The following is a 22,064-nucleotide window of genomic DNA, read 5'->3' on the forward strand; positions in this document are numbered from 1 at the left end:
ATGCAGCACTCCCTCAGTTCTGACCCTCCATCAGTAAAGTGCTCCCTCACAATGACTCTCTGACAATGCAGCACTCCCTCAGTACTGACCCTCCATCAGTATCGTGCTCCCTCACAATGACTCTCTGACAATGCAGCACTCCGTCAGTACTGACCCTCCATCGGTATAGTGCTCCCTCACAATGACACTCTGACAATGCAGCACTCCCCCAGTACTGACCCTCCATCAGTATAGTGCTCCCTCACAATGACTCTCTGACAGTGCAGCACTCCCTCAGTACTGACCCTCCATCAGTATAGTGCTCCCTCACAATGACTCTCTGACAATGCAGCACTCCCTCAGTACTGACCCTCCATCAGTCTAGTGCTCCCTCACAGTGACTCTCTGACAGTGCAGCACTCCCTCAGGACTGACCCTCCATCAGTATAGTGCTCCCTCACAATGTCTCTCTGACAATGCAGCACTCCCTCAGTACTGACCCTCCATCAGTAAAGTGCTCCCTCACAATGACTCTCTGACAGTGCAGCACTCCCTCAGTACTGACCCTCCATCGGTATAGTGCTCCCTCACAATGACTCTCTGACAGTGCAGCACTCCCTCAGTACGGACCCTCCATCAGTATAGTGCTCCCTCACAATGACTCTCTGACAATGCAGCACTCCCTCAGTACTTACCCTCCATCGGTATAGTGCTCCCTCACAATGACTCTCTGACAATGCAGCACTCCCTCAGTACTGACCCTCCATCGGTATAGTGCTCCCTCACAATGACTCTCTGACAGTGCAGCACTCCCTCAGTACTGACCCTCCATCAGTATAGTGCTCCCTCACAATGACTCTCTGACAGTGCAGCACTCCCTCAGTACTGACCCTCCATCAGTATAGTGCTCCCTCACAATGACTCTCTGACACTGCAGCACTCCCTCAGTACTGACCCTCCATCGGTAAAGTGCTCCCTCACAATGACTCTCTGACAATGCAGCACTCCCTCAGTACTGACCCTCCATCAGTATAGTGCTCCCTCACAATGACTCTCTGACAATGCAGCACTCCCTCAGTACTGACCCTCCATCAGTAAAGTGCTCCCTCACAATGACTCTCTGACAATGCAGCACTCCCTCAGTACTGACCCTCCATCAGTATAGTGCTCCCTCACAATGACTCTCTGACAATGCAGCACTCCCTCAGTACTGACCCTCCATCAGTAAAGTGCTCCCTCACAATGACTCTCTGACAGTGCAGCACTCCCTGAGTACTGACCCTCCATCAGTAAAGTGCTCCCTCACAATGACTCTCTGACAATGCAGCACTCCCTCAGTACTGACCCTCCATCAGTATAGTGCTCCCTCACAATGACTCTCTGACAATGCAGCACTCCCTCAGTACTGACCCTCCATCAGTGTAGTGCTCCCTCACAATGACTCTCTGACAATGCAGCACTCCCTCAGTACTGACCCTCCATCAGTATAGTGCTCCCTCACAATGACTCTCTGACAATGCAGCACTCCCTCATTACTGACCCTCCATCAGTATAGTGCTCCCTCACAATGACTCTCTGACAATGCAGCACTCCCTCAGTACTGACCCTCCATCAGTAAAGTGCTCCCTCACAATGACTCTCTGACAATGCAGCACTCCCTCAGTACTGACCCTCCATCAGTATAGTGCTCCCTCACAATGACTCTCTGACAATGCAGCACTCCCTCAGTACTGACCCTCCATCAGTATAGTGCTCCCTCACAATGACTCTCTGACAATGCAGCACTCCCTCAGTACTGACCCTCCATCAGTATAGTGCTCCCTCACAATGACTCTCTGACAATGCAGCACTCCCTCATTACTGACCCTCCATCAGTATAGTGCTCCCTCACAATGACTCTCTGACAATGCAGCACTCCCTCAGTACTGACCCTCCATCAGTATAGTGCTCCCTCACAATGACTCTCTGACAATGCAGCACTCCCTCAGTACTGACCCTCCATCAGTCTAGTGCTCCCTCACAGTGACTCTCTGACAGTGCAGCACTCCCTCAGTACTGACCCTCCATCAGTATAGTGCTCCCTCACAATGACTCTCTGACAATGCAGCATACCCTCAGTACTGACCCTCCATCAGTATAGTGCTCCCTCACAATGACTCTCTGACAATGCAGCACTCCCTCAGTACTGACCCTCCATCAGTCTAGTGCTCCCTCACAATGACTCTCTGACAGTGCAGCACTCCCTCAGTACTGACCCTCCATCAGTACAGTGCTCCCTCACAATGACTCTCTGACAATGCAGCACTCCCTCAGTACTGACCCTCCATCGGTCTCGTGCTCCCTCACAATGACTCTCTGACAGTGCAGCACTCCCTCAGTACTGACCCTCCATCAGTATAGTGCTCCCTCACAATGACTCTCTGACAATGCAGCACTCCCTCAGTACTGACCCTCCATCAGTATAGTGCTCCCTCACAATGACTCTCTGACAATGCAGCACTCCCTCAGTACTGACCCTCCATCAGTATAGTGCTCCCTCACAATGACTCTCTGACAGTGCAGCACTCCCCCAGTACTGACCCTCCATCAGTATAGTGCTCCCTCACAATGACTCTCTGACAATGCAGCACTCCCTCAGTACTGACCCTCCATCAGTATAGTGCTCCCTCACAATGACTCTCTGACAGTGCAGCACTCCCTCAGTACTGACCCTCCATCAGTATAGTGCTCCCTCACAATGACTCTCTGACAGTGCAGCACTCCCTCAGTACTGACCCTCCATCGGTATAGTGCTCCCTCACAATGACTCTCTGACAATGCAGCACTCCCTCAGTACTGACCCTCCATCAGTAAAGTGCTCCCTCACAATGACTCTCTGACAGTGCAGCACTCCCCCAGTACTGACCCTCCATCAGTATAGTGCTCCCTCACAATGACTCTCTGACAGTGCAGCACTCCCTCAATACTGACCCTCCATCAGTATAGTGCTCCCTCACAATGACTCTCTGACAATGCAGCACTCCCTCAGTACTGACCCTCCATCGGTATAGTGCTCCCTCACAATGACTCTCTGACAATGCAGCACTCCCTCAGTACTGACCCTCCATCGGTATAGTGCTCCCTCACAATGACTCTCTGACAATGCAGCACTCCCTCAGTACTGACCCTCCATCAGTACAGTGCTCCCTCACAATGACTCTCTGACAATGCAGCACTCCCTCAGTACTGACCCTCCATCGGTCTCGTGCTCCCTCACAATGACTCTCTGACAATGCAGCACTCCCTCAGTACTGACCCTCCATCAGTATAGTGCTCCCTCACAATGACTCTCTGACAATGCAGCACTCCCTCAGTACTGACCCTCCATCAGTATAGTGCTCCCTCACAATGACTCTCTGACAATGCAGCACTCCCTCAGTACTGACCCTCCATCAGTATAGTGCTCCCTCACAATGACTCTCTGACAATGCAGCACTCCCTCAGTACTGACCCTCCATCAGTAAAGTGCTCCCTCACAATGACTCTCTGACAATGCAGCACTCCCCCAGTACTGACCCTCCATCAGTATAGTGCTCCCTCACAATGACTCTCTGACAATGCAGCACTCCCTCAGTACTGACCCTCCATCAGTATAGTGCTCCCTCACAATGACTCTCTGACAATGCAGCACTCCCCCAGTACTGACCCTCCATCAGTATAGTGCTCCCTCACAATGACTCTCTGACAATGCAGCACTCCCTCAGTACTGACCCTCCATCAGTATCGTGCTCCCTCACAATGACTCTCTGACAATGCAGCACTCCCTCAGTACTGACCCTCCATCGGTATAGTGCTCCCTCACAATGACTCTCTGACAATGCAGCACTCCCTCAGTACTGACCCTCCATCAGTATAGTGCTCCCTCACAATGACTCTCTGACAGTGCAGCACTCCCTCAGTACTGACCCTCCATCAGTATAGTGCTCCCTCACAATGACTCTCTGACAATGCAGCACTCCCTCAGTACTGACCCTCCATCAGTATAGTGCTCCCTCACAATGACTCTCTGACAGTGCAGCACTCCCTCAGTACTGACCCTCCATCAGTATAGTGCTCCCTCACAATGACTCTCTGACAGTGCAGCACTCCCTCAGTACTGACCCTCCATCAGTAAAGTGCTCCCTCACAATGACTCTCTGACAATGCAGCACTCCCTCAGTACTGACCCTCCATCAGTATAGTGCTCCCTCACAATGACTCTCTGACAATGCAGCACTCCCTCAGTACTGACCCTCCATCGGTAAAGTGCTCCCTCACAATGACTCTCTGACAATGCAGCACTCCCTCAGTACTGACCCTCCATCAGTACAGTGCTCCCTCACAATGACTCTCTGACAATGCAGCACTCCCTCAGTACTGACCCTCCATCAGTAAAGTGCTCCCTCACAATGACTCTCTGACAATGCAGCACTCCCTCAGTACTGACCCTCCATCAGTATAGTGCTCCCTCACAATGACTCTCTGACAATGCAGCACTCCCTCAGTACTGACCCTCCATCGGTAAAGTGCTCCCTCACAATGACTCTCTGACAATGCAGCACTCCCTCAGTACTGACCCTCCATCAGTACAGTGCTCCCTCACAATGACTCTCTGACAATGCAGCACTCCCTCAGTACTGACCCTCCATCAGTATAGTGCTCCCTCACAATGACTCTCTGACAATGCAGCACTCCCTCAGTACTGACCCTCCATCAGTCTAGTGCTCCCTCACAGTGACTCTCTGACAGTGCAGCACTCCCTCAGTACTGACCCTCCATCAGTATAGTGCTCCCTCACAATGACTCTCTGACAGTGCAGCACTCCCTCAGTACTGACCCTCCATCAGTATAGTGCTCCCTCACAATGACTCTCTGACAATGCAGCACTCCCTCAGTACTGACCCTCCATCAGTATAGTGCTCCCTCACAATGACTCTCTGACAATGCAGCACTCCCTCAGTACTGACCCTCCATCAGTATAGTGCTCCCTCACAATGACTCTCTGACAATGCAGCACTCCCTCATTACTGACCCTCCATCAGTACAGTGCTCCCTCACAATGACTCTCTGACAATGCAGCACTCCCTCAGTACTGACCCTCCATCGGTATAGTGCTCCCTCACAATGACTCTCTGACAGTGCAGCACTCCCTCAGTACTGACCCTCCATCGGTATAGTGCTCCCTCACAATGACTCTCTGACAGTGCAGCACTCCCCCAGTACTGACCCTCCATCAGTATAGTGCTCCCTCACAATGACTCTCTGACAATGCAGCACTCCCTCAGTACTGACCATCCATCAGTATAGTGCTCCCTCACAATGACTCTCTGACAATGCAGCACTCCCTCACTACTGACCCTCCATCAGTAAAGTGCTCCCTCACAATGACTCTCTGACAGTGCAGCACTCCCCCAGTACTGACCCTCCATCAGTATAGTGCTCCCTCACAATGACTCTCTGACAGTGCAGCACTCCCCCAGTACTGACCCTCCATCAGTATAGTGCTCCCTCACAATGACTCTCTGACAATGCAGCACTCCCTCACTACTGACCCTCCATCAGTAAAGTGCTCCCTCACAATGACTCTCTGACAGTGCAGCACTCCCTCAGTACTGACCCTCCATCAGTATAGTGCTCCCTCACAATGACTCTCTGACAATGCAGCACTCCCTCAGTACTGACCCTCCATCAGTATAGTGCTCCCTCACAATGACTCTCTGACAATGCAGCACTCCCTCAGTACTGACCCTCCATCAGTATAGTGCTCCCTCACAATGACTCTCTGACAATGCAGCACTCCCTCAGTACTGACCCTCCATCAGTATAGTGCTCCCTCACAATGACTCTCTGACAATGCAGCACTCCCTCAGTACTGACCCTCCATCAGTATAGTGCTCCCTCACAATGACTCTCTGACAATGCAGCACTCCCTCAGTACTGACCCTCCATCAGTATAGTGCTCCCTCACAATGACTCTCTGACAATGCAGCACTCCCTCAGTACTGACCCTCCATCAGTAAAGTGCTCCCTCACAATGACTCTCTGACAATGCAGCACTCCCTCAGTACTGACCCTCCATCAGTATAGTGCTCCCTCACAATGACTCTCTGACAATGCAGCACTCCCTCAGTACTGACCCTCCATCAGTATAGTGCTCCCTCACAATGACTCTCTGACAATGCAGCACTCCCTCAGTACTGACCCTCCATCGGTAAAGTGCTCCCTCACAATGACTCTCTGACAATGCAGCACTCCCTCAGTACTGACCCTCCATCAGTAAAGTGCTCCCTCACAATGACTCTCTGACAATGCAGCACTCCCTCAGTACTGACCCTCCATCAGTAAAGTGCTCCCTCACAATGACTCTCTGACAATGCAGCACTCCCTCAGTACTGACCCTCCATCAGTAAAGTGCTCCCTCACAATGACTCTCTGACAATGCAGCACTCCCTCAGTACTGACCCTCCATCAGTAAAGTGCTCCCTCACAATGACTCTCTGACAATGCAGCACTCCCTCAGTACTGACCCTCCATCAGTATAGTGCTCCCTCACAATGACTCTCTGACAATGCAGCACTCCCTCAGTACTGACCCTCCATCAGTATAGTGCTCCCTCACAATGACTCTCTGACAATGCAGCACTCCCCCAGTACTGACCCTCCATCAGTAAAGTGCTCCCTCACAATGACTCTCTGACAATGCAGCACTCCCTCAGTACTGACCCTCCATCGGTATAGTGCTCCCTCACAATGACTCTCTGACAATGCAGCACTCCCTCAGTACTGACCCTCCATCAGTATAGTGCTCCCTCACAATGACTCTCTGACAATGCAGCACTCCCTCAGTACTGACCCTCCATCAGTATAGTGCTCCCTCACAATGACTCTCTGACAATGCAGCACTCCCTCAGTACTGACCCTCCATCAGTAAAGTGCTCCCTCACAATGACTCTCTGACAATGCAGCACTCCCTCAGTACTGACCCTCCATCAGTATAGTGCTCCCTCACAATGACTCTCTGACAGTGCAGCACTCCCTCAGTACTGACCCTCCATCAGTATAGTGCTCCCTCACAATGACTCTCTGACAATGCAGCACTCCCTCAGTACTGACCCTCCATCAGTATAGTGCTCCCTCACAATGACTCTCTGACAATGCAGCACTCCCTCAGTACTGACCCTCCATCAGTAAAGTGCTCCCTCACAATGACTCTCTGACAATGCAGCACTCCCTCAGTACTGACCCTCCATCAGTATAGTGCTCCCTCACAATGACTCTCTGACAGTGCAGCACTCCCTCAGTACTGACCCTCCATCAGTATAGTGCTCCCTCACAATGACTCTCTGACAATGCAGCACTCCCTCAGTACTGACCCTCCATCAGTCTAGTGCTCCCTCACAATGACTCTCTGACAATGCAGCACTCCCCCAGTACTGACCCTCCATCAGTATAGTGCTCCCTCACAATGACTCTCTGACAATGCAGCACTCCCCCAGTACTGACCCTCCATCAGTATAGTGCTCCCTCACAATGACTCTCTGACAATGCAGCACTCCCTCAGTACTGACCCTCCATCAGTAAAGTGCTCCCTCACAATGACTCTCTGACAATGCAGCACTCCCTCAGTACTGACCCTCCATCAGTAAAGTGCTCCCTCACAATGACTCTCTGACAATGCAGCACTCCCTCAGTACTGACCCTCCATCAGTATAGTGCTCCCTCACAATGACTCTCTGACAGTGCAGCACTCCCTCAGTACTGACCCTCCATCAGTAAAGTGCTCCCTCACAATGACTCTCTGACAGTGCAGCACTCCCTCAGTACTGACCCTCCATCAGTAAAGTGCTCCCTCACAATGACTCTCTGACAGTGCAGCACTCCCTCAGTACTGACCCTCCATCAGTATAGTGCTCCCTCACAATGACTCTCTGACAATGCAGCACTCCCTCAGTACTGACCCTCCATCGGTATAGTGCTCCCTCACAATGACTCTCTGACAATGCAGCACTCCCTCAGTACTGACCCTCCATCAGTCTAGTGCTCCCTCACAATGACTCTCTGACAATGCAGCACTCCCCCAGTACTGACCCTCCATCAGTATAGTGCTCCCTCACAATGACTCTCTGACAATGCAGCACTCCCCCAGTACTGACCCTCCATCAGTATAGTGCTCCCTCACAATGACTCTCTGACAATGCAGCACTCCCTCAGTACTGACCCTCCATCAGTAAAGTGCTCCCTCACAATGACTCTCTGACAATGCAGCACTCCCTCAGTACTGACCCTCCATCAGTAAAGTGCTCCCTCACAATGACTCTCTGACAATGCAGCACTCCCTCAGTACTGACCCTCCATCAGTATAGTGCTCCCTCACAATGACTCTCTGACAATGCAGCACTCCCTCAGTACTGACCCTCCATCAGTAAAGTGCTCCCTCACAATGACTCTCTGACAATGCAGCACTCCCTCAGTACTGACCCTCCATCAGTAAAGTGCTCCCTCACAATGACTCTCTGACAATGCAGCACTCCCTCAGTACTGACCCTCCATCGGTATAGTGCTCCCTCACAATGACTCTCTGACAATGCAGCACTCCCTCAGTACTGACCCTCCATCAGTATAGTGCTCCCTCACAATGACTCTCTGACAATGCAGCACTCCCTCAGTACTGACCCTCCATCAGTATAGTGCTCCCTCACAATGACTCTCTGACAATGCAGCACTCCCTCAGTACTGACCCTCCATCAGTCTAGTGCTCCCTCACAATGACTCTCTGACAATGCAGCACTCCCCCAGTACTGACCCTCCATCGGTATAGTGCTCCCTCACAATGACTCTCTGACAGTGCAGCACTCCCTCAGTACTGACCCTCCATCAGTATAGTGCTCCCTCACAATGACTCTCTGACAGTGCAGCACTCCCTCAGTACTAACCCTCCATCGGTATAGTGCTCCCTCACAATGACTCTCTGACAGTGCAGCACTCCCTCAGTACTGACCCTCCATCAGTATAGTGCTCCCTCACAATGACTCTCTGACAGTGCAGCACTCCCTCAGTACTGACCCTCCATCAGTATAGTGCTCCCTCACAATGACTCTCTGACAGTGCAGCACTCCCTCAGTACTGACCCTCCATCAGTATAGTGCTCCCTCACAATGACTCTCTGACAATGCAGCACTCCCTCAGTACTGACCCTCCATCAGTATAGTGCTCCCTCACAATGACTCTCTGACAATGCAGCACTCCCTGAGTACTGACCCTCCATCAGTATAGTGCTCCCTCACAATGACTCTCTGACAATGCAGCACTCCCTCAGTACTGACCCTCCATCAGTCTAGTGCTCCCTCACAATGACTCTCTGACAATGCAGCACTCCCTCAGTACTGACCCTCCATCAGTATAGTGCTCCCTCACAATGACTCTCTGACAATGCAGCACTCCCTCAGTACTGACCCTCCATCAGTCTGGTGCTCCCTCACAATGACTCTCTGACAATTCAGCACTCCCTCAGTACTGACCCTCCATCAGTATAGTGCTCCCTCACAATGACTCTCTGACAGTGCAGCACTCCCTCAGTACTGACCCTCCATCAGTATAGTGCTCCCTCACAATGACTCTCTGACAGTGCAGCATTCCCTCAGTACTGACCCTCCATCAGTCTAGTGCTCCCTCACAATGACTCTCTGACAATGCAGCACTCCCTCAGTACTGACCCTCCATCAGTCTAGTGCTCCCTCACAATGACACTCTGACAATGCAGCACTCCACCAGTACTGACCCTCCATCAGTATAGTGCTCCCTCACAATGACTCTCTGACAGTGCAGCACTCCCTCAGTACTGACCCTCCATCAGTATAGTGCTCCCTCACAATGACTCTCTGACAGTGCAGCATTCCCTCAGTACTGACCCTCCATCAGTCTAGTGCTCCCTCACAATGACACTCTGACAATGCAGCACTCCACCAGTACTGACCCTCCATCAGTATAGTGCTCCCTCACAATGACTCTCTGACAATGCAGCACTCCCTCAGTACTGACCCTCCATCAGTATAGTGCTCCCTCACAATGACTCTCTGACAATGCAGCATTCCCTCAGTACTGACCCTCCATCAGTCTAGTGCTCCCTCACAATGACACTCTGACAATGCAGCACTCCACCAGTACTGACCCTCCATCAGTATAGTGCTCCCTCACAATGACTCTCTGACAATGCAGCACTCCCTCAGTACTGACCCTCCATCAGTATAGTGCTCCCTCACAATGACTCTCTGACAATGCAGCACTCCCCCAGTACTGACCCTCCATCAGTATAGTGCTCCCTCACAATGACTCTCTGACAATGCAGCACTCCCCCAGTACTGACCCTCCATCAGTATAGTGCTCCCTCACAATGACTCTCTGACAATGCAGCACTCCCTCAGTACTGACCCTCCATCAGGATAGTGCTCCCTCACAATGACTCTCTGACAGTGCAGCACTCCCTCAGTACTGACCCTCCATCGGTATAGTGCTCCCTCACAGTGACTCTCTGACAATGCAGCACTCCCCCAGTACTGACCCTCCATCAGTAAAGTGCTCCCTCACAATGACTCTCTGACAATGCAGCACTCCCTCAGTACTGACCCTCCATCAGTATAGTGCTCCCTCACAATGACTCTCTGACAGTGCAGCACTCCCTCAGTACTGACCCTCCATCAGTATAGTGCTCCCTCACAATGACTCTCTGACAATGCAGCACTCCCCCAGTACTGACCCTCCATCAGTATAGTGCTCCCTCACAATGACTCTCTGACAATGCAGCACTCCCTCAGTACTGACCCTCCATCAGTAAAGTGCTCCCTCACAATGACTCTCTGACAGTGCAGCACTCCCTCAGTACTGACCCTCCATCAGTATAGTGCTCCCTCACAATGACTCTCTGACAATGCAGCACTCCCTCAGTACTAACCCTCCATCAGTATAGTGCTCCCTCACAATGACTCTCTGACAATGCAGCATTCCCTCAGTACTGACCCTCCATCAGTATAGTGCTCCCTCACAATGACTCTCTGACAATGCAGCACTCCCTCAGTACTAACCCTCCATCAGTATAGTGCTCCCTCACAATGACTCTCTGACAATGCAGCACTCCCTCAGTACTGACCCTCCATCAGTATAGTGCTCCCTCACAATGACTCTCTGACAATGCAGCACTCCCTCAGTACTGACCCTCCATCAGTATAGTGCTCCCTCACAATGACTCTCTGACAATGCAGCACTCCCTCAGTACTGACCCTCCATCAGTATAGTGCTCCCTCACAATGACTCTCTGACAATGCAGCACTCCCTCAGTACTGACCCTCCATCAGTATAGTGCTCCCTCACAATGACTCTCTGACAGTGCAGCACTCCCTCAGTACTGACCCTCCATCAGTATAGTGCTCCCTCACAATGACTCTCTGACAATGCAGCACTCCCTCAGTACTGACCCTCCATCAGTACAGTGCTCCCTCACAATGACTCTCTGACAATGCAGCACTCCCTCAGTACTGACCCTCCATCGGTATAGTGCTCCCTCACAATGACTCTCTGACAATGCAGCACTCCCTCAGTACTGACCCTCCATCAGTATAGTGCTCCCTCACAATGACTCTCTGACAATGCAGCACTCCCTCAGTACTGACCCTCCATCAGTATAGTGCTCCCTCACAATGACTCTCTGACAGTGCAGCACTCCCTCAGTACTGACCCTCCATCAGTATAGTGCTCCCTCACAATGACTCTCTGACAATGCAGCACTCCCTCAGTACTGACCCTCCATCAGTATAGTGCTCCCTCACAATGACTCTCTGACAATGCAGCTTACCCTCAGTACTGACCCTCCATCAGTATAGTGCTCCCTCACAATGACTCTCTGACAATGCAGCACTCCCTCAGTACTGACCCTCCATCAGTATAGTGCTCCCTCACAATGACTCTCTGACAATGCAGCATACCCTCAGTACTGACCCTCCATCAGTATAGTGCTCCCTCACAATGACTCTCTGACAGTGCAGCGCTCCATCAATACTAACCCTCCTGCAAGCCTATCCTGTCTTATGTGCTCTCTCTCCTAACTCTGGCCTCCTGTCCACCCTCGCCTCACTTTGCTCTCTCCTGGCTGGCAAGACCTCAGCAAACTTGGCCCCACACTCTGGAACACTCTCCCCTAAACCCCTCCCTCTTGCTGCCCCTCACTTCTAGTCCCTCTTCAAGCCTTGCATCTTTGACCATACTTCAGTCACCAATCCTAACTCTTTCCATCGCTGCTCATGATCACTATTGCTCTTTTGTCAAGTTTTGGTACGTTAAAGGGAGCTTTATAAATGCAAATATTTTGGTTAATTGGAGAGAGGCGTTACTTCCAAATTTGTTGGCTTTCGAGTAACTCCTTCACAGTTTAGTCCACGAATGACTGAAAATGAAGAGTTGCTATTCCTCCCATCTCCTATTGCAGTCTAAGAGTGCAGCTCTTACAGAGACAGCAATAAGGGCTCCCAAACAGATCTTACTACCCATTGCTTCAGCTACCCTCAAGAAGAAAATTCCCCGAAATGGAAACGGGAATGTTGGAGCTCATTCACAACTGGGATTTGTTATTTGCTCTCAGGTTGCGGGTGACACAGGAAAGGTTTCATTTATTACCCATTCCTGATTAAAATTATCGAATGTTACGGCACTGAATTAGGCCATTCTTTCCACAGTTACCGTGACAAGGTGGGATGTAATTTTATAGGGTTCTTTCACAACTGGGTGATTTGCTAGGTCATGCTTTACAGGGAATTAAGAGTTAATTGGGCAGTGAGGGACTGGAGTCACATGTAAGCTCGGATTGGGTCAGGGGTGACTGATTCCCTTTTCTGAATGACATCAGTGACCCCGCTGTGTTTTTATGGCAGTTGGGCAACAGTGCAGGATGTTGAGAGTCCAACATTCAGTGGGTCAGATCAGAGAGCACCAATATCTTTCTTAACGTGAGTTGCAAATGGGTTGCTTTACGACGAGGGGCAGTCAGTCCTGAGTAGATATTAGGCGTCTGCTGAGCAGAAGGGGACTGGGCATAATCGCATGTTGCTTTTCTGTGTGAGGGCCTTCCCAGATGAATTGCCTGTGCCTGCAGTCGTGCCACTGAACTTGTGCTCCACACCCAGCTTGCAAACGGAGCATAATATCACAAGATCTAAAAGAAAAAACCTTTTTCAAAGAAAAAGATATCAAAGTCAGGAACATCAGTCCAGAAAGTGCACAGGAGAAAAAGTTGTTCACTATATCCCCTTTGGTTTTATGGCCACAGTCAATAAATACTTGAGAGGGAAACATTTGTAGGGCTATGGAAAAAGAAGAGGGGAAAGGGACTGATTGGATAATTCTTTCAAAAAAACAGCACAAGCACGATGGGCCTAATGGCTGCCTTCTGTGCTGTATAATTCTATGACCATTCTGAGGCCCACTCAATTAGGCCTCTGGCTCAAGAGGTAATCTGGCTATGGCAGTGAGGTAATCTTGCCCTTTTAAATAGTTTTATACCCTATAAATAAACCAGAAATAAACATCTTACATATACTTACAGTTTATAGCAGTTTTCTTCTGTTGATTTATTATTCACTTTCCACAGTGGCACAAATTATTACCTCTTAATTCCAGGCTCAGAGCTCCAATGGGATGCGTTGACAACTGCCACTGAGGAGATGCGTGTGTTACAGACGCCACTTCACAGAAAAAGGTTTCTAAGATAATTATTTCTGTTGGTGACTCGTGTGGTGAATCCCCACCCGAGTTGGAGGCCTTATCTGAGAAAAACAAGCCTGCCTCCACCCTGGGCCTGCTGCTCCCATCACCATGGCAACTGCGGTCTCACAGGTCTGCATCTGCACATGTATCTCGCTGGCAAGCAGCTGCTTCCCAAGGGAGCAGCAATCACTAGAAAATGTCTGCTTGCTCCTCAAATACTTTATCCAGCTGGCTGCAGTGGATAAAACCCTGCACACTTCACAAGCAGCAGAAAGCGACAGCAGTCAAAACCTCTGGCAACAGGGCAGCTGTGCAGCCCGCAAACCCCACACACTTCACAACTCACAGCACACCGTCTCGCTTTCATCCAAGCGTGCCTGCCTGCCGAGGCCGGATGATTTTTAATTCAGCTGCTTGTGACCTCAGGAATTCAGACCTTCACCACTATTGCAAATGTAAAGTGCCTGAAGGAGCGAGAGAGCGTGTGGGACCCATCCTCAGCCCCATTCAGGAGTGCCTCCAAAGTCATTGCTCTATTCGGAGCCAAGTTCAGTGGGTAAAGGAATCACAACAGCAACAAATTGCATTTATATAGTGCCTTTAACAGAGTAAAATGTCCCAAGGTGCTTCACAAGAGTTTTACCAAAAATAAATTGACACGAAGTCACATAAGGAGATATTCAGGGCTAATTAGAGAGCTCTTTCAAAGAGCTCAATGATTGGAGATCTCTGCCTGTGTCTAAACTCACACCAAGTCCTGTCCACTCATCACTCCTGTGCTTGCTGACCAACTTTGGCTGGCAGCGCCTTGATTTTTACATTTCTCATCCTTGCTTTCAAATCCCTCTCTGGCCTCACCCCCCTCCCTCGCTCTGTAACCTCCTCCAACCTCACATTCCCTCCACGATCTCGCCCCTCCTCAAATTTTGGCATCTCGAGTGTCCCCAATTTTAATTGCTCCACCATTGGCAGCTGTACCTTCAGCTGCCTGGGCCCTAAGCTCTGGAATTCCCTCTCTACACCTCTCTGCCTCTCTACCCCTTTAAGATGCTTCTTTAAAACCTACCTCTTTGGTCACCTGCCCTAATTTTGCTTTACTTACCTCATGGTCTAATTTTGCTTTGTAATGCTCCTTGGAACTTACATTAAAGGCATTATATGAATGTAAGTTGTTGTTGGATGATATCAGTCTGCTTGCTGTAAGGGACGGATGTGGATGGTGCCTGTGTCTGCCTGATTCACAAAGCCTCCTGTTAGAATCAACAGTGAGCGTTTGCTGATGTTGGTGCGTTTGGACGGTCAGGACCTCTGATTGGATTGGATCTTGTCTCTCCGTAGTGTTGTGTGTTTGATCAGTCTCGCTAGGAGAGATTACTAGTCTTTGGTAAGTTTTAACAATAACATATTAAAGAACTATACACAGCTTTACAGAAGTATGTCTAGCACCACTGAAGCCATGCTGCTTCTCCTCTCCAAGTCTCTCTTTCATGTCATTCCCTAACATCATCACAGCGGAAGGTGTTACATTGTCCCAGACATTAACCCTTTCAAACCCTTATACTAGATGGAGATGCTGATGGACACTCTCAACAGATAGAAGTCACAGAATTGCAAACAAGTACTGCATTTAATGTTTTTTTAAATTTAGAAATACACCACTGAAACAGGCCCTTTGGCCCACCAACTCTGTGCCGACCATCAACCACCCATTTATACTAATCCTACATTAATCCCATATTTCTACCACCTTCCCTCAATTCCCCTACCTACACTAGAGGCAATTTCAATGACCAATTTACCTATCAACCTGCAAGTCTTTGGCTGTGGGAGGAAACCGGAGCACCCGGCGGAAACCCACGCAGACACAGGGAGAACTTGCAAATTCCACACAGACAGTACCCAGAATCGAACCCAGGACACTGGAGCTGTGAGGCTGCGGTGCTAACCACTGCACCACCATGTTAACTTAATGTTAACTTAACATGTTATATGGTATGGCATAGATGGTACAGCAGAGAAACAGGTCATTAGGCCTAACACCGTGCATGTTTTAATGCTCCGCAGGACCTCCCCCCCCCCCACCCCCGACCCATCTTCAGTTTGCCCTATCGACATAGTCTTTTCCTTTCTCCCTTGTGTACTTAACTAGCTTCCCCTTATGTGCATCCATGCCATTTGCCTTAACCACAGCCTGTGGTAGTCAGTTCCATACTCTAACCACTCTCAGAGTTTGTGAAGAATAACTGCAAAATAAATGGGCCTTCCTTACATGTCAAATGTGGAGCAGTGTGCATAAAGGACACTTGAGAAAGTGTTTCAAGGACAAGCCACAAGGCCAAGCCCTCAAATACATATAACTTGACAAGACAGTAATGCACAAGGGTTTTTACAAATGTCCACCAGCCGAGTGTGGAAATATTAACTCAGAAATGTGAGTGAATTATTGAAAATGGAGAATGTTAGTGTCAAGCAATCAAACATTTCTCCATTTAATAAAAGAGCAATGCACCCATAATAATAAAAGCAAAACACTGCAGATGCTGGAAATCTGAAATAAAAACAGAAAGTGCTGGAAATATTCAGCAGGTCTGGCAGCATCATGGAGAGAGAAGCAGAGTTAACGTTTTAAGTCAGAACTGATGAAAAGTCACTGACCTGAAACGTTAACTCTACTTCTCTCTCCACAGATGCTTCTTGACCTGCTGAGTATTTGCAGCAATGAACCCATGTCAGAGGAAGCATTCACACCCACATCAGCATTTGGGGCACTGATGAAGCCAGTCTCCCTCCCCCTCCCGTGCCCCTCCACTCCCCATCCTGCTCTACCTCACAGTCTCCACCGCCCCGTGCCTCCTCCTGCTGTACACAAACAGTCTCTTGCTGTATATCCACAGCCTCTTGCTGTATAAATACACACACACACAAACTGTCTTTTCAGTAGATACATATAGTCTCTTGCTCTATATATACTTAGCCTCTTGCTGTATACACATAGTGTCTTGCTGTATGCACGCATTCTCTTGTTGTAGTACACAGAACCTCCTGCTGCATACAAATAGCCTCTTGCTGTATGCAAACAGCCTCTTGCTGTAGATACACACAGTACCTTGCTGTGTACACACAACCTCTTCCTGTATAAACCGTTTCTTGCAGTATACACACAGATTCTCGCTGTAGAGACACACAGACTCTTGCTGTATACACAGTCTCTCACTGTATACACACAGCCTCTCGCTCTAGAGACACACAGACTCTCACTGTATACACACTGTCTCTCACTGTATACACACAACCTCTCGCTGTAGAGACACACAGACTCTCGCTGTATACACAGTCTCTCACTGTATACACACAGCCTCTCGCTCTAGAGACACACAGACTCTCGCTGTATACACACTGTCTCTCGCTGTATACACAGTCTCTCACTGTATACACACAGCCTCTCGCTCTAGAGACACACAGACTCTCGCTGTATACACACAGCCTCTCACTGCAGAGACATGCAGACTCTCGCTGTATACACACTGTCTCTCACTGTATACACACAGCCTCTCACTGTAGAGACACACAGACTCACGCTGTATACACACTGTCTCTGACTGTATACACACAGCCTCTCGCTGTAGAGACACACAGACTCTCGCTGTATACACACAGCCTCTCGCTGTAGAGACATGCGGATTCTTGTTGTATACACACTGTCTCTCACTGTATACACACAGCCTCTCACTGTAGAGACACACAGACTCTCACTGTATACACACAGCCTCTCGCTGTCGAGACATGCAGACTCTCGTATACACACTGTCTCTCTGTATACACTTTTTGCTGTAGAGACATGCAGACTCTCATTGTATACACACAGCCTCTCACTGTTGAGACACACAGGCTCTCACTGTATACACACAGCCTCTCGCTGTAGAGATATGCAGACTCTCGCTGTATACACACTGTATCTCGCTGTATACACACTGTCTCTCACTATATACACACAGCCTCTCACTGTAGAGACACACAGACTCTCACTGTAAGCACACAGCCTCTCGCTGTATACACACTGTCTCTCACTGTATACACACAGCCTCTTGCTGTATACACACAGTCTCCTGCTGTAGATACATACAATCTATTGCAGTATATACACAGCCCCTTGCAGTATACACACAGTCTCCTGCTGCAGATACATACAATCTATTGTAATATACACACAGCCTCTGGCTACATACACACAGCCTCTTGCTGTACTCATACAGTCCACTGCTGTAGATACACAGCCTTTCGCTGTATACACAGAGCCTCTTGCTGTATACGCAGACTCTTGATATAGATTCACGCAGCCTCTCGGTGTATACACATATTCTCTTGCTGTATACACACAGTCCCTTGATGTAGATACATACAGTCTCTTGCTGTTTACACACAGTCTTTTGCTGTAGAATAAAACAGCCACTCCAGGTATACACACAGTCTCTTGCTGCAGATACAGACAGCCCTTTGCTGTATACATAGAGCCTCTTGCTGTATACACATTGACTCTTGCTTTATACACAACATCTCTTGATATAGATAGACACAGTCTCTAGGTGAATACAGACAGCCTCTTGCTGTTTACACACAGTCTCTTGCTATAAACACAGAGCTTATTGTTATAGAGACATACATCCTCTTGCTGTAAATACACACATCTTACTGAAGGTGCACACAGTCTCTTGCTGTATGCTCACAGCCACTTGCTGGGGAAGCACAGTCTCTTGATATAAATACACACAGCCTCTTGGCGTATATGCACAGTCTCTTGCTGTGTACAGATAGCCTCTTCCAGTATACACGCAGTCTCCAGCTGTAGATGCACACAGTCTCTAGGTGTAATCACACAGCTTCTTGCTGTATACACACAGCCTCTTGATGTAGATACACACAGTCTCTTGCTGTAGAGACACACATCTTCTTGCTGTAGCTGCCACAGAACCTCTTGCTGTAGACACACAGTCTCTTGCTGTCGACACACAATCTACTGCTACCCACAAACAGCCTCTTGCTTTCGATTTAGCAGGATTTAGCATTTCGGGAACAGTGACCATAATTCTGAAAGTTTTAAGGTACTTTTGGATAAGGATAAGAGTAGTCCTCGGGTGAAGGTGCTAAATTGGGGGAAGGCTAATTATAACAATATTAGGCAGAAACTGAAGAATTAGATTGGAGGCGGCTGTTTGAGGGTAAATCAACATCTGACATGTGGGAGTCTTTCAAACGTCAGTTGAGTAGAATCCAGGACCAGCACATTCTTATGAGGAAGAAGGATAAGTTTGGCAAGTTTCGGGAACCTTGGATAACGTGGGATATTGTGAGCCTAGTTAAAAAGAAAAAGGAAGCATTCGTAAGGGCTGGAAAGCTAGGAACAGACGAATCCCTTGAGGAAGATAAAAGACAGTAGGAAGGAACTTAAGCAAGGAGTCAGGAGGGCTAAAAGGGGTCATGAAAAGTTATTGGCAAACAGGATTAAGGAAAATCCCAAGGCTTTTTATACATATATAAAGAGCAAGAGGGTAACTTGGGAAAGGGTTGGCCCACTCAAGGACAGAGAAGGGAATCTATGTGTGGAGCCAGAGGAAATGGGCGAGGTACTAAATGAGTACTTTGCATCAGTATTCACCAAAGAGAATGACTTGGTGGATGATGAGCCTAGGGAAGGGAGTGTAGATAGTCTCAGTCATCTCATTCTCAAAAATGAGGTGGTGTTGGGTGTCTTGCAAAGCATTAAAGTAGATAAATCCCCAGGGCCTGATGGGATCTACCTCAGAATACTGAGGGAGGCAAGGGAAGAAATTGCTTGGGCCTTGACAGAAATCTTTGCATCCTCATTGGCTACAGGTGAGGTCCCAGAGGACTAGAGAATAGCCAATGTTGTTCCTTTGTTTAAGAAGGGTAGCAAGGATAATCCAGGAAATAATAGGCCGGTGAGCCTTACGTCAGTGGTAGGGAAATTATTAGAGAGGATTCTCCGGGACAGGATTTACTCCCATTTGGAAACAAATGGACTTATTAGCGAGAGGCAGCATGGTTTTGTGAAGGGGAGGTCGTGTCTTACTAATTTGATTGAGTTATTTGAGGAAGTGACAAAGATGATTGATGAAGGAAGGGCAGTGGATGTTATCTATATGGACTTCAGTAAAGCCTTTGACAAGTTCCCTCATGGCAGACTGGTACAAAAGGTGAAGTCACACGGGATCAGAGGTGAGCTGGCAAGATGGATACAGAACTGGCTCGGTCATAGAAGACAGAGGGTAGCAGTGGAAGGGTGCTTTTCTGAATGGAGGGATGTGACTAGTGGTGTTCCGCAGGGATCAGTGCTGAGACCTTTGCTGTTTGAAGTATATATAAATGATTTGGAGGAAAATGGAGCTGGTCTGATTTGTAAGTTTGCAGACAACACAAAGGTTGGTAGAGTTGCGGATAGTGATGAGGATTGTCAGAGGATACAGCAGGATATAGATCGGTTGGAGACTTGGGCGGAGAAATGGCAGATGGAGTTTAATCCGGACAAATGTGAGGTAATGCATTTTGGAAAGTCTAATACAGGTGGGAAGTATACAGTAAATGGCAGAACCCTTAGGAGTATTGACAGGCAGAGAGATCTGGGCGTACAGGTCCACAGGTCACTGAAAGTGGCAACGCAGGTGGATAAGGTAGTCAAGAAGGCATACGGCATGCTTGCCTTCATCGGTCAGGGCATAGAGTATAAAAATTGGCAAGTCATGCTGCAGCTGTACAGAACTTTAGTTAGGCCACACTTAGAATATTGCGTGCAATTCTGATCGCCACACTACCAGAAGGACGTGGAGGCTTTGGAGAGGGTACAGAAGAGGTTTATCAGGATGTTGCCTGGTCTGGAGGGCATTAGCTATGAGGAGAGGTTGGATAAACTCGGATTGTTTTCACTGGAACGACGGAGGTGGAGGGGCGACATGATAGAGGTTGACAAAGTTATGAGCAGCATGGACAGAGTGGATAGTCAGAAGCTTTTTCCCAGGGTGCAAGAATCAGTTACTAGGAGACATAGGTTTAAGGTGAGAGGGGCAAAGTTTAGAGGGGATGTGCGAGGCAAGTTCTTTACACAGAGGGTGGTGAGTGCCTGGAACTTGCTGCCGGGGGAGGTGGTGGAAGCAGGTACGATAGCGACGTTTAAGAGGCATTTTGACAAATACACGAATAGGATGGGAATAGAGGGATACGGTCTCCGGAAGTGCAGAAGGTTTTACTTTAGGCCGTCATCAAGATCGGCGCAGGTTTGGAGGGCCGAATGGCCTGTTCCTGTGCTGTACTGTTCTTTGTTCTTTGTTCTATTCTCACAGCCTCTAGGTGTATACACACAGTCTCTTGGTGTAGACACACAGTCTCTTGGTGCAGATACACAGTCTCTTACTGTAGATACACACATCCTCTTGCTTTAGATACACACAGCCTCTAGGTGTATACACACAGTCTCTTGCTGTAAATACACAGTCTCTTGCTGTAAATACACAGTCTCTTGCTGTATACACACAGTCTCTTTCTGTAAATACACAGTCTCTTGCTGTGTACACACAGCCTCTTACTGGAGATACACACAGCCTCTTGCTTTAGATACACACAGTCTCTTGGTGTGTACACAGTCTCTTGTTGCATACACACAGCCTTTTGCTGTAGATGAACACAGCAGCCTGCTATAGACAGACAGTCTTTTGATGTATACAGACAGCCTCTTGCTGTAAATACAGACAGACTTTTGCTGTATACACAGTCTCTTGCTATAAACACTTGCCGTAAATACACGTCTTCTTGCTGTAGGCACACACTGTCTCATGCTGAATGCACACAGTCTCTTGTTGTTAATGTACAGCCTTTTGCTGTATCCAGGCACTCACTTTCTGTAGATTCGCATCCTCTTGCGGTACACATACAGCCTCTTGCTTCCAGTATACACACATTCTTCTGCTGTAGATTCACACAGTTTCATGCTGTATCCATACAGCCTCTTGTGGTATACACACACATCTTGATATAGATACACATAGTCTCTTTGTGTAGATACAGACTCTTGCTGTAAATAAACATAGTCTCTTGCTATAAACAGAGAAATTTGCTGTAGATACACTCATCTTGCTGTATGCACACAGTCTCTTGCTCTATGCACAGTCTCTTGCTGTATTTACATAAAGTCTATTGCTGTATACACACACACCTCTTGCTAAAAACACAAAGTGTCTTGCTGTATACACACAGACTCTTGCTATATACACAATGTCTGATGCTGTATATGCACAGCCTCTTGCTTTATAC

The 22,064-nt window shown here is 48.6% G+C and overlaps 1 protein-coding gene across 1 annotated transcript in view; it reads right to left on the reverse strand.

The window, feature by feature from the left end:
* dmtn (dematin actin binding protein) overlaps window positions 1-22,064 on the reverse strand; it is a 93,323-nt gene that overhangs the window by 65,511 nt on the left and 5,748 nt on the right. The window contains exon 2 of the mRNA XM_068022953.1: window positions 13,583-13,723. The gene's annotated coding sequence lies outside the window, so the exon portion shown is untranslated. The remainder of the gene's footprint in view (window positions 1-13,582; window positions 13,724-22,064) is intronic.

The sequence above is a fragment of the Heterodontus francisci genome, chromosome 47, assembly GCF_036365525.1.
Source record: "Heterodontus francisci isolate sHetFra1 chromosome 47, sHetFra1.hap1, whole genome shotgun sequence".
In the NCBI taxonomy this organism is placed as follows: Eukaryota; Metazoa; Chordata; class Chondrichthyes; order Heterodontiformes; family Heterodontidae; genus Heterodontus; species Heterodontus francisci.